The sequence below is a fragment of the Silene latifolia genome, chromosome 6, assembly GCF_048544455.1.
Source record: "Silene latifolia isolate original U9 population chromosome 6, ASM4854445v1, whole genome shotgun sequence".
In the NCBI taxonomy this organism is placed as follows: Eukaryota; Viridiplantae; Streptophyta; class Magnoliopsida; order Caryophyllales; family Caryophyllaceae; genus Silene; species Silene latifolia.
This window is the reverse complement of record NC_133531.1, coordinates 85,931,014-85,945,770: the sequence shown is the minus strand read 5'-3', so window position 1 is coordinate 85,945,770 and position 14,757 is coordinate 85,931,014.

Genomic DNA, 14,757 nt, shown 5'->3' with positions numbered 1-14,757 from the left:
CCAAGAAGAAGTTGAAGGAGGGGGCTGATCAGCTAGCTCGAACCCAGGCGGTGTGCAGCACTTTTTCTGACTCTCTGATGCATTCTGAGGAGAAGATCAGTGAGCTAATCTCCCTGGCCACCAACGTTGTTGCCTATGCCACCTGGCGGGGAAAGATTAGCAGGATGCGTGCTGCCCTCGAGGAGGCTCCCACCCAGCAGGCCATAGAGGAAGAGGAGAAGCAGCTGGAGATGCTCTACCCCACCCAACCTGATCTGAGCGTGCTTGATGCCTGAAGTTGGTGAGGTGAATTCTCCTGCGTTGGCTGAGCAGGCTGCTGGGGGTGATGCTGGAATGTCCCAGGATGCTGCTGACGGAGCTCAAGGAGCTATGGCTGCTGAGGATATGCAAGCTGGTGCAGTACCTGAAATGAGCGGTCAACAGGTAGAGGAGATGCCAGAGGTGGAGGTCATTAATGTGACCGACAATTAAGTTTTTATGTTTTGATGAACTTTTTGGCAGTCTGGCCCAGAGGTGGCAGACTTTGTAAGTTTTAAACTTGTTCTTTTGTGGTTGCCCCGCCAAGGTGGCGGTTAAACTTTTTGGGCCGTACTTTGACCTATATTTTGAAATGCCCCTTGTCATGGTTGGGCAAGGTTTTAGCTTACATATCATGTGTTCGTTGTTTATCTTCCCTGTTTTTAGGAAGTTTTTGCCGTGTCAGCCTGCTTGGCTAATTTAGGCGAGTCCTGTCACCCTGAAAAGGCTAACGTTCTGACTCAGCTAGCTGTCGTGTCAGCCTGATGGCTGATTTAGGCGTATGCCGCAATGTAAGGAGGAGTGGCCGTGTCAACCTTGGAGGTTGATTTAGACCAGCCTGGTCAGCCTGAAAAGGCTGATCCAGACTAAGCTAGTTGCCGTGTCAGCCGGATGGCTGATTTAGGCGTATGCCGCAGTTTGTGGACTACTTAACCTTGTTCATGACGCAAGGTATGTTCGTCTCGTTTTATTCCAACAGGGGCGTCATTGAGGCAAGTTTATCGTCATTCTAGGACCAAATGGAGACGCTGCAGGACTCTGGTAGCGCAGATATCCCTACGTTCCATGTTCGTTTGTGCATGCATGCTGGGGCTCTGATTAATTGCGATTAGTGCGAGCTACGTCCAGGGGGTTGTATCAGGGGTAGCTGGATAAGCGTACTCGGTATCAACCAGGCTCCCTTTCGTATGTTCCACGATCACTTTGGTGAGGGTGCTCCTTGTGGAGAAAATAGGTTGGGCATGTTGGAGTGTCGTGTGCCTTGTCACCCCGCGTTGGCAGTTGACAGTCCTGCTAGACATCCTTTCAAAGTACCATAGACACTAGAATTCAAAGTGATGTACTTAGAGAAGCCTAAAAATAAGAAAATCTATTAGAATGATGTGAAATACCTGTCGCCATCTCATGGGGTACCAGAGCAATTGTGGTCCCAGGACGCTGTCAGACCACACCATCCAATAGTAGTTAAAAGTCTTAAAACAACTAAAGACACTAGAAATAAGCGTGAATTTGGCAGTATGCCTACCACCGGATTTTATTTTATCTTTTTTAAAAACGATTTGGCTTCTCATAGTACATTATTCTGAAAGCTAAAGTCTACTTATTATTAAAAGTAATATCTATTCAGGTGAAGTATGTTCCATGGGCGTTGTATGATTTGACCGTCCATAGTCATCAGTCTGTATGCACCATGGCCAACAACTCCTTCTACCTGGTATGGTCCTTCGCATTTGTAGGCGAATTTGCCTGCTTTTCGATTCTTGGTGTTCTGAAACACCTCTCGGAGAACCAGGTCTCCTACCTCCAAGAGCCTGATTTTTACATTCTTGTTATAACTCCTGGCCACTGACTGTTTGTAGGCGGCCAGACGGATTTTTGCGCTTGCTCGCAGCTCGTCAATTGTGTCCAGGCTTCTGGTCATCTCTGCATTGTTCAGTTCCCTCTTCATATTTTCATACCTGTGAGTGGGAACTAGAACTTCTGATGGAATGACTGCTTCCGCGCCAAACACCAGGCAAGGGTGTTTGACTGTTGCTATCTTTGGTGGCATTACATCGACCACAATACTAGTGGCAATTCATCTGCCCACTTTCCTCCTAACTCCTGTAACCTCCTTCTCAGATTGTCCATAATGATTTTATTGCTGGATTCAGCTTGTCCATTGGACTTTGGAGTCCTAGGTGCTGATTTTTTTAAGGTGATATTCCACCTGGCACAGTATCCCTCGGTGTCGTTGGAGATGAATTGTGAGCCATTTTCACATATGATTTCTGATGGTATACCAAATCTGCAAATGATGTTTCGTTTTATGAACGAAATGACTTGTTTGTCTTTTACCTCCGTGAATGCTTCTGCCTCTATCCACTTGGAGAAGTAATCTGTCATTGCTAGCATCCAGGTTCTGTTTCCTGTGGCCCGTGGTAGGGGGCCTACTATGTCCATGCCCCATGCTATGAATGGTCAGGGAGAAATGATAGGGTGCGAGAGGTCAGTCTTTGCAGTGGATCATGGGCGGCCGAGCGGCGGGTATCACATTTTCGTGCATACTCTGTTGCATCTGCTTTCATTGAAGGCCAATAATATCCCTGTCGAGGGCTTTATTTGCAGGACTCCCCCCTGCATGGTTTCCACATTCGCCGATGTGGAGAGCATGTAACACAGTCTGTGCTTATTCCTTGTCCATGCACCGTAGGTAGGGGCCTGCTAGCAATTTTCTGAATAATATATCATCAATAAGTATGAATCTGGAGGCCTTTATTCTAAAAGCTCTCACTTCCTTCTTATCATCTAGTAGCTTGTTATGGCGCAGCCAGTCTAGGTAAGGTGTGCGCCGATCGTCTGTGGATCGGCTACACAGTCGGGCGTCTGCTGTTTGGCCGAGAGCTTTCACCTTCCTCTGTAACTGCTTGGATTTCCTTTTCGCTTTGTGGATCCTCCAGTTCACCCCTGTCTATTTAAATCGCCTTATGGATAGAAGGTTCCGGCATATGTGCTATTGGAATCTTTGGATAGCTCTGTTGGTTTGAATGTTGCCCCCAGGGTTGCTAGGGCGTCTGCTTCCACGTTCTGATCTCTGGGGACCTGTTTAAGCTTGCAAGTTTCGAATTTTTGTTTTAATTCCTTTGCTACTTTTAGGTATGCAATCATCTTCGAATCTCTGGCTATAAACTCATCATTTACGTGGTTGAGTATTAACAGAGAGTCGCTGGATATGAGCAGGTGTCTGACCCCTAACTCCAGAGCTAGCTTCATTCCCAATATCAAGGCCTCGTATTCTGTTTCATTGTTGGTTGCCTTGAATTCACATCTTACAGCTTGCGCTATCAGGTCTCCCTGTGGTGATCGCAGAATTAATCCTACACCTGCCCCCTTTGGTTAGAGGCTCCGTCGATATGCATCTGCCAGACTTCTGTATGATTGCTTCCTTCTAAAGTGAGGATCTCTGTATCTGCCAGATTCTGGATGGCTGGACTGAAGTCTGACATGAAGTCGGCCAGTGCTTGTGATTTGATTGCTGTTCTAGGGTCGTATTGGTTGTCGTATCCACTGTGGTGTACAGACCATTTAGACATTCTTCCTGATAGTTCAGGCTTCCTCATGATAGCTTTTAGCGGGTAGTTTGTCACAACATGTATGATGTGTGACTCAAAATAGGGACGCAGTTTGCGAGATGCTACTACCAATGCTAGTACTAACTTTTCAAGAGATGTGTACCTGGCTCTTCCGGCAGCAGAGACTTGCTTACGTAGTATACTGGCTTCTGCTCCTTTTCTTGCTCTCTGACCAGGACAGCACTCACTGCTACTTCTGTGACAGCTAGGTATAGGAATAATGGTTCTCCTGGCTTTGGCTTTGACAGCAGCGACGGGCTGCTGAGATAGTGCTTTAGGTCTCTGAAGGCTTGCTCGTGTTCAGCGGTCCATTCAAACTTCTGGATTTTCCTTAGTACGTCGTAAAATAGCCTGCATTTGTCTGAAGATCTTGAAATGAACCTGTTCAGGGCTGCTACCTTTCCAGCTAGTCTTTGAACATCCTTAGGCTTTTCAGGTGACTCCAGCTGCAAGATGGCTTTGATCTGCTCGATGCTAGCCTCTATTCCTCTTTGGGTTACTATATAGCCTAAGAACTTGCCAGAAGATACCCCGAAGGTGCACTTAGATGGGTTTAATTTCATCTTGTATTCCCTGAGGGTGCTGAATGTTTCTGCCAGATGCCGCATATGATCTTTGGCCTTTTCTGATTTCACCACCATGTCATCAATGTACACCTCCATGGTTCTTCCTATTTGCTCTTTGAACATGCGGTTAACCAACCTTTGATATGTGGAGCCTGCGTTCTTTAGGCCGAACGGCATGACGTTGTAGCAATATATTCCTCTCTCGGACATAAATGCTGTCTTCTCTTGATCTGCAGGATCCATCTTGATCTGATTGTATCCACTCCATGCGTCCAGAAATGTTAACATCTCGTGTCCAGCTGTCGCGTCCACTATTGCATCAATATGAGGCAGCGGGAATGGATCTTTAGGACATGCTTTGTTGAGATCGGTGAAGTCCACACATACTCTCCACTTCCCATTCTTTTTAGGCACCACCACTACATTAGACAACCATTCTGGATATTTTACTTCCCTTATTTTCTTTGCTGCCAGCAGGCTATCTACTTCCTGGTTGATTACCTTATTTCTCTCCGCTGCAAACTTTCTCCTTCTCTGCTGAATGGGTTTACACTTTGGGTCCACGCTAAGCTTATGTGTTATGATGGATGGATCTATGCCTATCATATCATCGTGTGACCATGCAAAGCAATCCATGTTATCTTGCAAGAACTTGACTAGCTGCTGTCGTAAGCTTCCTGTACATCCTGCTCCAATGAGCACAGTTCTTTCTGGGTGCAGCTTGTCCAGGTTGATCTGATCCAGCTCTCCTGCTGGGGGTTCGATGTATTCGTCCTGGATAGGCTGCTTCTGTAATTGCTATGCGGGAGGGCTGGCAGTGCACTTGAGTGCCTTCTTATAGCAGCCTCTAGCTTCCTCCTGATCTCTTCTTATCGTTTCTACTCCCCATGGGGTGGGGAACTTTATGCACTGGTGGTATGTTGAAGGGACGGCTTTCATCTGGTGCAACCATGGTCTTCCCAAGATGACGTTGTAAGTAGAAGGGCCATCTATAACCAGGTACCTGACTTGTTTGTTGACTCCTCCCACATATGTGGGGATGATTATCTCACCTAGCGAGCTGGCTGTTTCTCCACTGAAGCCTACTAGCGGAATAGTCTTCTTCTGTAAATCCTTCTCGCTGAATCTCATGTTCTCTATGGTTTTCAGCATGATTAAGTTGACCGAACTTCCCGTATCTACCATGACCTTTCTAACTGTGCAATTGGCCATTGATAAGGTGATAATAAGTGCGTCATGATGTTCTCGTTCATCGTATGTATCTCCTTCATCAAAGCTTACTGCTGGCAGGTCACTGTGAGAAATTCTGCAAGAATTATCTGGCCTGTCTCCTTTGATCTTGGTGGCATATCTCTTAGCTGCTGAGTATGTTAGGCCGCTTAAGTCTGAGCCGCCTATTATCACGTTTATAATTTTAGTGCATGTGGGTGGGTCTGCCGGCTTGGCGGAACCTACCTTATCCTGCTGCTTGCCCCCACGTGGTAATAGGTGGCTCAGCTTTCCTTGTTCGTACAGGCGCTTGATCTCTCTTCTTAATGTGTAGCAATCCTCAGTGTTGTGTCCGATATCACGATGGAATTCACACTTCTTCTTGCTATCCTTTCTCCAAGCTTGCTCTCCTACTGGTGGGTAGGGCCACCTGACTCCATCTCCCATCTCTCTGAGTGCCTTCAAAATTCCTCCGATACCTGTAGTGAACCCATATTCTGCCAGGGTGGGGAGTAGCTGATTTTCCTCGATTCTGTTGACTCCCCTCCCATATGGTCTGTATCTTTCGTCCTTCTTACTGGTGGTTTGCTTTCTTCCTGATTTCTCCACGGCTGAAGTACTAGAAATACTCGGTGTGCTCTGTAAGGTGGCTCGGCTAGAATATCTTCCTCCAGGTCGATCGCGGCACATTGCCTTTTCTGCAAGATCAGCTTGAAACTATGGCGGGGATGCATAGTCACCGGTTGCTTGTATAGGTCGGAGTCGTGGTGGAGGCCTCTTACGAAGGCTTCTCTTTCTTTGTTGAGACATCACACTCTCGTACTGCTACCTTCTCATTGTTAAATCTGGTATTGTATTCTCCAATGCTCTCTCCTGCCCCCTGGACGATTTTGTACATGTCTCCTGCGTGCTTCTGTGGCTTTTTGCTGCTTGCGAACTTTTGAGTAAATGCGTTCACCAATTCAGCAAATGTAGATATCGACCTGTTGGGCAGGCTTACAAACCATCGAAGTGCCGGTCCTGTTAGGGTGGACCCGAACCCTTTGCACATGCAAGCCTCCTTGACTTGCCCTACAGCTGTTACCGTCATCATCTTCTGCTTATACTGGCTGATATGATCAAAGGGATCTGCTGTGCCATCGAAGAGAGGCATATTTGGATTTGTGAATCCCTTTGGCATGGCTGTGATGGATATGGCGTCCACGAATGGTGAGTCGGCGTAACTGTCTAGAGCCGCTTTCTCGAGTGGGGGTGGTAGCCACGGAACCCCTGCTCAAAGATCTCCTTTAGCTCAATCTTCTTTGACTAGTTATATTGGGCTGAATCGGGGTCCGTCTGTCATTGTGTGCATATTTCCTCCGATCCGGGTTCGGAAGATTCGATAGGCTCCGTGCTTGAGGGTTGTGGTAATGATTGTCCCTGCTTTGCCGGTTTATTTGCTTTGGTTTGACTCGGATCCTGCTGCTGGTGTCCGATCGATTCTTTGCGGGGCTGGCGACGGGGAGGCCACTGTTTGTATCCCTACGCGACTAGGCGGGTCGTTTGACTATCTGGTGTGAGGTATCCTAACCCTCGTGGGGTTATCCTTCCATCTGATGGTATCGTAGCCAAATCCAATCTTGTAATTATTTTAGCTGGTATCTGCCTGCTGCCTGATGCTCCTTGCGTCAGATCTACCAAGGGAGATCTCCCTTCACCTGTCATGTTCGCTGGAGTGTTGGACTGCTGCCTTAGGAGATCAATTTGTGCCCAGAGCTCTCTGTCTCTCCTTCTTACCTCAGCATCTGCTCTCCTTTGGTCTTCTCTCATGTTTTCTATAGCTTTCTGAAGATTTTCCACGCCGTCGAGCAGGATTTGCGTGGGACTGGCGGCGGAGTGACGCCTGAGCTTGATGTTTCTTTGTCTGATCTGATCTGAGTTGAGACAACAGGGGTTTTAGGAGGTAAAGAAGCTTTTGCTGTCGGTATGATTCTTGAGGTATGTCCGGGAGCCTGCGTGGCCACTGTTGATGTTGGATTTTGAGTGGATGGTGGTGGTGGCGATGGATGCCTGCTCCCTGACACGGCTTCAGATGCTTGGTTATCCATTGTGTATCGAGAATATCAACGATTGACGACCACAATGCCCCACGGTGGGCGCCAAACTGTTTAGGTATTTTTACCCAAATCGATTAATTAGGGTCAATGTAGTCTATATTCGTTGGTTGGATGTATGTTTGTTCGTACGTCGTTGAGTAAATAGGAAAATAAAGTGCGTAATGTAAATTGACACGTAAGATTTTGGTGACGCGGAAAACCCAATGTGGGAACAACCGCAGGAGGGACGGTACCCTGCCAAGTATTGCACTATATGAATAGGAGGATGATTACAATTATGGTACGGAGCTAATCCTGCCGGCCCTAGGTGTCAGGCCTGCAAGATATAGAATGAACATATATTATTTGCCGAGATGTGATCTTGAATGTTGATGTATGAATGCGGGACTTGAATGTTGAATGTCTTCTTGATTTGCTTCCTTGGCTATTTATTGGGTAAGAACCCTAGATACATCCTACCTTGAATATGGAAAGGGAATATAACTTCCATAAGGACTCTTTCCAAACCCGGACTCCCTTGCCAATTCTCCCCAATCTCCCTAACTTCTCCTTGACACTCCTTTCCTTAACACGGGCACCTTCTATGATGAGCTCTTAATCCTTCTCAAGCCCGTTTCCCCTTTTCCTGACCGCGGGCTCCCTTCCTCCTCATCACTTCTTTCGTAATCTTTATTTTATCAAATGGGCCTTCTTTATTATGCTATTTTTAGCCCAAACACGCGCTTTCTCGCGCAGAAGAACCCTACCCTAGAAAGGACGCAGTAAGTACTGCGCCTCTCCTAAGGGACGCAGCACCTGTTGCTCCTTTTCTCAGGGCTTTCTTTTTGTCCAAGTTTTCGTGTTCGGTTATTTTCGGACCTTTCTTTTCTATTCTTTTCCAAATTCTACCCTTACCATAATTCCTCTGTGTGATTAGTATAAATAGAGGCCTTCGGTCTCCATATTTTTCACGCGAGTGTACGCCCTTCTCTTCTCCCTTTGCATTCTAGACCTTGCTCTAAGCTTTTGATGCCTATGTGCTTGATAAATCGACCACGTAAGCTTAGATCATTTTGAGTACCAGTCACGTTTGCATGACCGACCAATTTGACCACTACACCATAATTAATCAATAATTCAATTTGTTTTAAAATCTTTTTTCAAGAGCACTTTCATATTTGCATAGATCGAGTCGAGTTACCACTAAAAGCCGATTTAGTTAAATATCGCGACGCTAACATGTAAGTCTGGGGGTTTAAAATCCCAATTTTATTTAATGTATTTTGTTTAATTGTAATTAATGTAGGATTTATATCATAAGTATGCTCAAAACCGTCCTTTAAAACCACCTTTTAAAACTTTTTCACGGAAACAGCAGAGATCTGACGCGGGGAAGAATTGCATCAACTGATGCGCCTTCTGGAAAGGCCGCAGCATCTGCTGCGCCTCTTCCAGGGGCTGCTTTTAGTTGTTGCACTTCTTCTTCTTCCTCGGGTTTTTGCTCCTTTCGGCTTACATTTTCTTTCTTCGTTCTTTTTCTCTTATTTCATCTAGTAATTCTCAAATTAGTTTTTATATATTCTTTTTCAACCTTTTACGGCTTAAATCCCTTATAATTCAATATTTGTGGGTTTTCGTCATCTTATTCAAACCCCGATTTAAAGGATTCGATTTCTCCATATCGAATCGGTTGAATTCATCTTTTGTACATAATTTTCTTTATTTTCCAGTTTTTAATTCCGTTTTCAAATCTAAAGTTTCAATCTTTGTAAATCTGACATCGTAAACCGTCATAGTCTTTAATTCATTGTAATAATGCGTTTTAATCTGACTTATGACGACCTTTAGCATATGTAATCTAACTAAATCACTAATATTCGAGCCGTATATAAATAATCAATGTAAATTAACCAACGAACATAACAAACCGCGAGTCTCACTTTCACAGTCAGAACCCAACTCGAGAACAGTCGCATAAACTGATGCGCCTCTTTCAGAGGACGCAGTTTATGTTGCGCCTGTTCTGGGTTGGCTTCTGCCTCTGAGCTCTTCTCGCTTTGACGTAGGGTTTCTAATTAGGTTTTAATCGACTATTATTCTTATTATCACCATAATTCGACATATTTTCCATATAATTCATATTTTCCATATTTCCATATTTTCTATTTTATATTTATTTCTTTATATTTATTTTCCTAATTTATTTTATTTCCTAATTTCTTTTAATTTCCTTATTTAAATTAATTTCCAATTTCCTTATTTTTTGTATTTTTTCTAACTTTCCTTATTTCATTTATTCTTTTCTTCTATTTCTAAAACTCTTTTTGGCATGTTTATGATGCAAATTCAAATATCAATTGTAATTTATTTCTTATTCCTTTGTAATATTTCTTATTATCTTGTATGATTTATTTGTTTGGTATTCACATGTAATGAATCTAACTTCCAACTTCGACCACATTGAGTTCTAAATTACGTGTTAACCGACATAGTCTAATCTCACATGCTAGGATTAATCTGTGGATATTGCATTGTATGCATTATATCGACAACATATCGAATATGAATAATTTCCCTAATCATTAGTAGAGGCCGCTATCGAGGCGGGCGGGATTAGGTGTTCGTTTAAAGAGCTTCCAAATACGTACCGTCACCCCTTACTCCAGATCTCTGTGAACATCCGTGTTCATTGGCATCCACGAAAGTCATTCTAGACATAGAATGCTAAGGGTAACGAGTTATTAGTGTTCATGTCATTACTTTGTGTCTTGACATGACACGAGGTATTCGAACGATTCCAATTTCCCATAAAAATTGGTGGCGACTCCACAAATGCACGCTTATTTCAAGTGCTTCCGCGCGCGCCGCGGTTGGCCCATGTCCACAGTTTGACGACTCCACTGGGGATAATACACTTGCGTGTTACCCAGCGTAAAACTTGAAAGAGGTTAGGGAATAGTTTATACGAGACAGTTGTTGGTTTTCATTACTCGACCTTCTTAAGTCGTTTTATTCGGCCTTCCTAGGCTTAACCCAACCCATTCCACCAATCGTCCCGTTTGGACGGTCCAAATTCTTATCTGGGCCTAAGGATAGATAACGATTGACGTCAACCATACCGTGGTACATACTCATGTTTGTCTCATGGGCTTTCGCTACTCGAGGGAATGGACTAGGAACATACCTTACTCATGTTTGGCACAGACCTCTCCACATACCAGGGTTTGATTGCTTGGTATGGCAACCCACCTTTTTAAGCCAAAACCCTTTAAATGCACTCAGCATACCGTTATAATGCTCATATGTATGTTTGTATCATATACATGATCACCGTTTTGTAAAAAAAACCATGACGAAATTTTGTAAAATAAAATCCTTTTCAAAATGTAAACATTTTCAAAACAGCGCAAAATAAGCCAAAACTCTGTCCAAATATCGAGTCAAACATTGGGCCTCAAACCCATTTCAAATCCCGCTTTCGGCCGAAAAAAAAAACCTTTTAAACCAAAATATTTTCAAACCATATAAATGTAAATATGTAAATTCAATTAGGCTAAGTTAGGGTCAAAATTCAAACCGACTATGTCCTAGTCGGAACTCTGTCGAGTCATAAACCCATCTTCCTTTACATTTTGGGTCTTTTCAAGTTCAAGTCAAGTCCTAAGGCGTCACGCCTTCATTTTGGACTCCCTATCCCTAGTCGATTAGGATCTAGACATTTCCACACCTCGACTCACACACTCGAGGCTAACACGTCGAGTTATTCCAAAATCCGTCTCTTGAATTCTCCTAATGACACATTTGGGACACACATGCCCGAACCTCGAGTCAAGTCTATCTTAAAACACACGTCTTAGAATCAACACGTGTCATCGATCCCGTCAGTAAGGTTCACTCTGTCAAAGTCAACACTCGAGTCTAAATTTAAATTCAAGCACCGTAAATTCAAGACAAGAGAAGTCGCTCACGACATTTCACGAATTCACAAGTCAAGTCAAGATTTGTCGTCTTATCCTCGTGATTACTTGTCCCTTGCTGTGATTCGTTGCTTATTGCCTTAGTATGCGTGATCCAATCGAGTTGTAATGCGCGTCATTTCTGTCGAGTAGGAATCCAACGAGTTCCTTAAGTCAGCAAAGTCACGAAGCAGCTCAAGCCACAATCACCATGTCTCTCCAAGACGTTTATGCCATGGTCCTACGAGTTCAAGCTACAGTGGAAAATCTGAGCATTCGCGTCCTCGCCCTTGAAAATGGGATGGTGGAAAAGAACACGCCACCTAGAGAAACCTCTAGTCTAGGTCGTCCAAAGCTTACCTCTTTCAATAACCATCGTCCTAGAAAGCCGAAAACAGCTGAAAGGAAACCTGGGAGGCATCAAAGGATGCTTACCGATTTAGGCATGTCTTATGCCGATGCATTGAAGAGACTCTCTGCCCAAGGCAAGCTACATCCAATAGGGCTAACTCCGGATCCACCTTTAGAGAGGCAGGTGAACCTTTAAAAGGGCAATAAATACTGCCTATATCACCAAGGTAGAGACCATGATATTGAAGAGTGTTTTCTCTTAAAACACACCATCCAGGATATGATCAAAGAGGGCAAGCTTCCAGTGCCACCTTCTATCGGGCAATCCAAGAAAATCGACCCTCTTGGGTCTAATATCACTAAAAATGACCATGAATCATTCCTAGACTGTTCTCATCAACTTGCTTGAAGACGACGATATCCAAAGTGGAATGCTCATGCTTTCCATTGCCTTCAACAATAAATTTTCCAAAATAGAGGGAACCATTGATAACCTAAACTCTCGACTTTCCAACATGGAGAACCAGTTTGCTGAAATTGGTAAGAAGCTTGATGCCCAACCTCTCAAGATGAAAAGTGTCCAGACAAACCCTCAACTTGACAGTCCTAAGGAGAAAGCAAAAAGTGAGCAATCTATTCCTAGTTCTTCTCATCCAGGAATCAAAATCAACAAAGGCAACCTCATGGAGCCTTCATCAAAGAAACCTAACAATTCTCCAAGGTCATTCACAAAGGCTTTCGACAAGAAAGATACATCCTCTAGAAAATTTACCAACATTGGTATTATATACGCCGATGCTCTTTAGAGACTTATGGAGTGACGAATGTTGAGGCCTATCGGTCCTACGCCTGACCCAGAGAAGAAGTCTAAGTTCTGGGATGAGAATGCCTACTGCAAGTACCATAGAGGCAAAGGGCATGATACAGAGAAATGTTTCAAATTAAAACATGTCATTCAGGATATGATCGAAAGCGGGAAGTTGTCCCTCTCAACCTTTAGCCGACAAGGCAACTTAGGCAATCCTCATGGATATACCACTTATCAAGAAACTCTTCTTGACTGTTATCCTTCCAGTGTTCCCAATGATGAGGATGAGGTGCTCAAATGGGTGAATGCTCAAAGTCAAATTCCAAAGCCAGTTGATGGAAAAGAAAATGTTCAAGTGTGGGCCGATGATTACGAGTCTGGATCTAAGATCGCGTCAAAGTCCGAGTCCGAGTATTAGGCTTTCTATCCCATAATTTTTCTAGTGTCTTTCTTCATGTCCATTTCCATTTCTAGTGACAACCTGGGGGCTGTCCCACGAGTCACATGTCTTCTCGAGTCTATGTTAAATACATTCATTATTCATTTCAATAAAAGTACAATTTTTAATCCACTTATTCTTCTTTTCCTTTACCTTTTCCTGTGACAACAAGAATTGATTTGAGACATTTTAAAATGAATAACAAATGACAGTTGATGTGAGTACACTTAAACGATGTTCCATTCCAAGTTGTAGAGGTCCTGAAACTCCGTGTTCATTTTTCTTACCTATTCCATGTCTGGCAATAGACACCTTACAATCCCCTAGTTTAGGACGAGCCTATCTCAAGATATTCTAGGACGAATCCAGACCATCTCCCTTGTTGACGATCCATGACGGAAGACAAGCCCATTCCCCACTATAAATAACCCTGTTACTAAAAACAAACCCGTTTAACACCAAATGTGCTAGTCTGACCCAAATCCATGATAGCAAGCAAATCCAAGACGATACGAGCCATGATCAAAGACAAAGGCTCAAGGCCGCAGTTATGCCCCTAATCCAAGACAAAAAAGCTAAAAGAAAAAGGCTCGATCAAGCAAGTCAAGTCAAAATTCAAAGTAAAAGTTATCTTCAAAAACCTGAATCAAGAATCTGAGCAAAAGCCGAGATATATTCCAGACCAAGAATCTGAGTCTGAATCAAGAACAAGTATGAAATTCAAATGCTGAATGAAATACTGCTGAAGTCTATATAGAATCAAGACATCGATAAAGATGGTCAGCTAGCACCCGCACTTAGCCTTTCACACATCACACACCCTAAGTCCTTCCCGAGACCGTTAATGGGAAATAGTTAGGAATTTTGAGAATCCTCTCAAGCTCGTCAAGTATACCCATCCTTTAGGGCCAGACATGGAAACATGATCCTATATCAATTAACCTACCTTTATGTGCTCAGGCTACATCAAGCCAAGAGACTCCATTTCCAAGCCATAATCCCATCAAGCCTTAACTCCACAAAATCAAGCTCCAGAGATTTGCTCATCAAAGCCTCTTATTTCCGAGCCCCACATTCCAAATATCCAATCCAGTTTCACCTTGACCCAGACACGGAGTCTTCAAATACTTTTCTACCCAAGACGGGACATACCCATATCCATCCTTAGGGTCCACTTTCGAGTGTGCTCACATGACAAGGAAATTTTTACAAACTTGATTATACCTCTTTGGTCTATGATCAAAGAGAGTTATCTCAAATCTATTCTTCGAGTCACCAAAGGAATATACCCTTGTGACCCATGCACTTAAAGGTCCTGACAACATAAGCTTAGGCACACACTTGAACTACGAGCATGGTTTGATTTCACCTCTTCAGGTGGATACGTAGGCAGTCCTTTCTTACACAAGAAGGATACAACCACAACACCCAAATAAAATTAACCAGCCTTAGAACTACGATCTGGTTTGATTTCACTTCACGTGGATACGTAGGCAGTCCTCATGGACACAACCATCCCAATTATCAACTTTCAACCTCAATTAACATCCCTTTCCATTTCATCACCTTCCAACCACAATTTCCATTTATACCTCTTTATTGGGGGCTCTTTTTTGTCGCCCAGTCTCCTTTTTACCAAAGTCTAGAGTCATCTTCTCATCCTGGGGGCTTCTCTTCCGAGATGCCACCCTCCCTTTATTCCTCTCTCATTTGAGTCGAGCTAG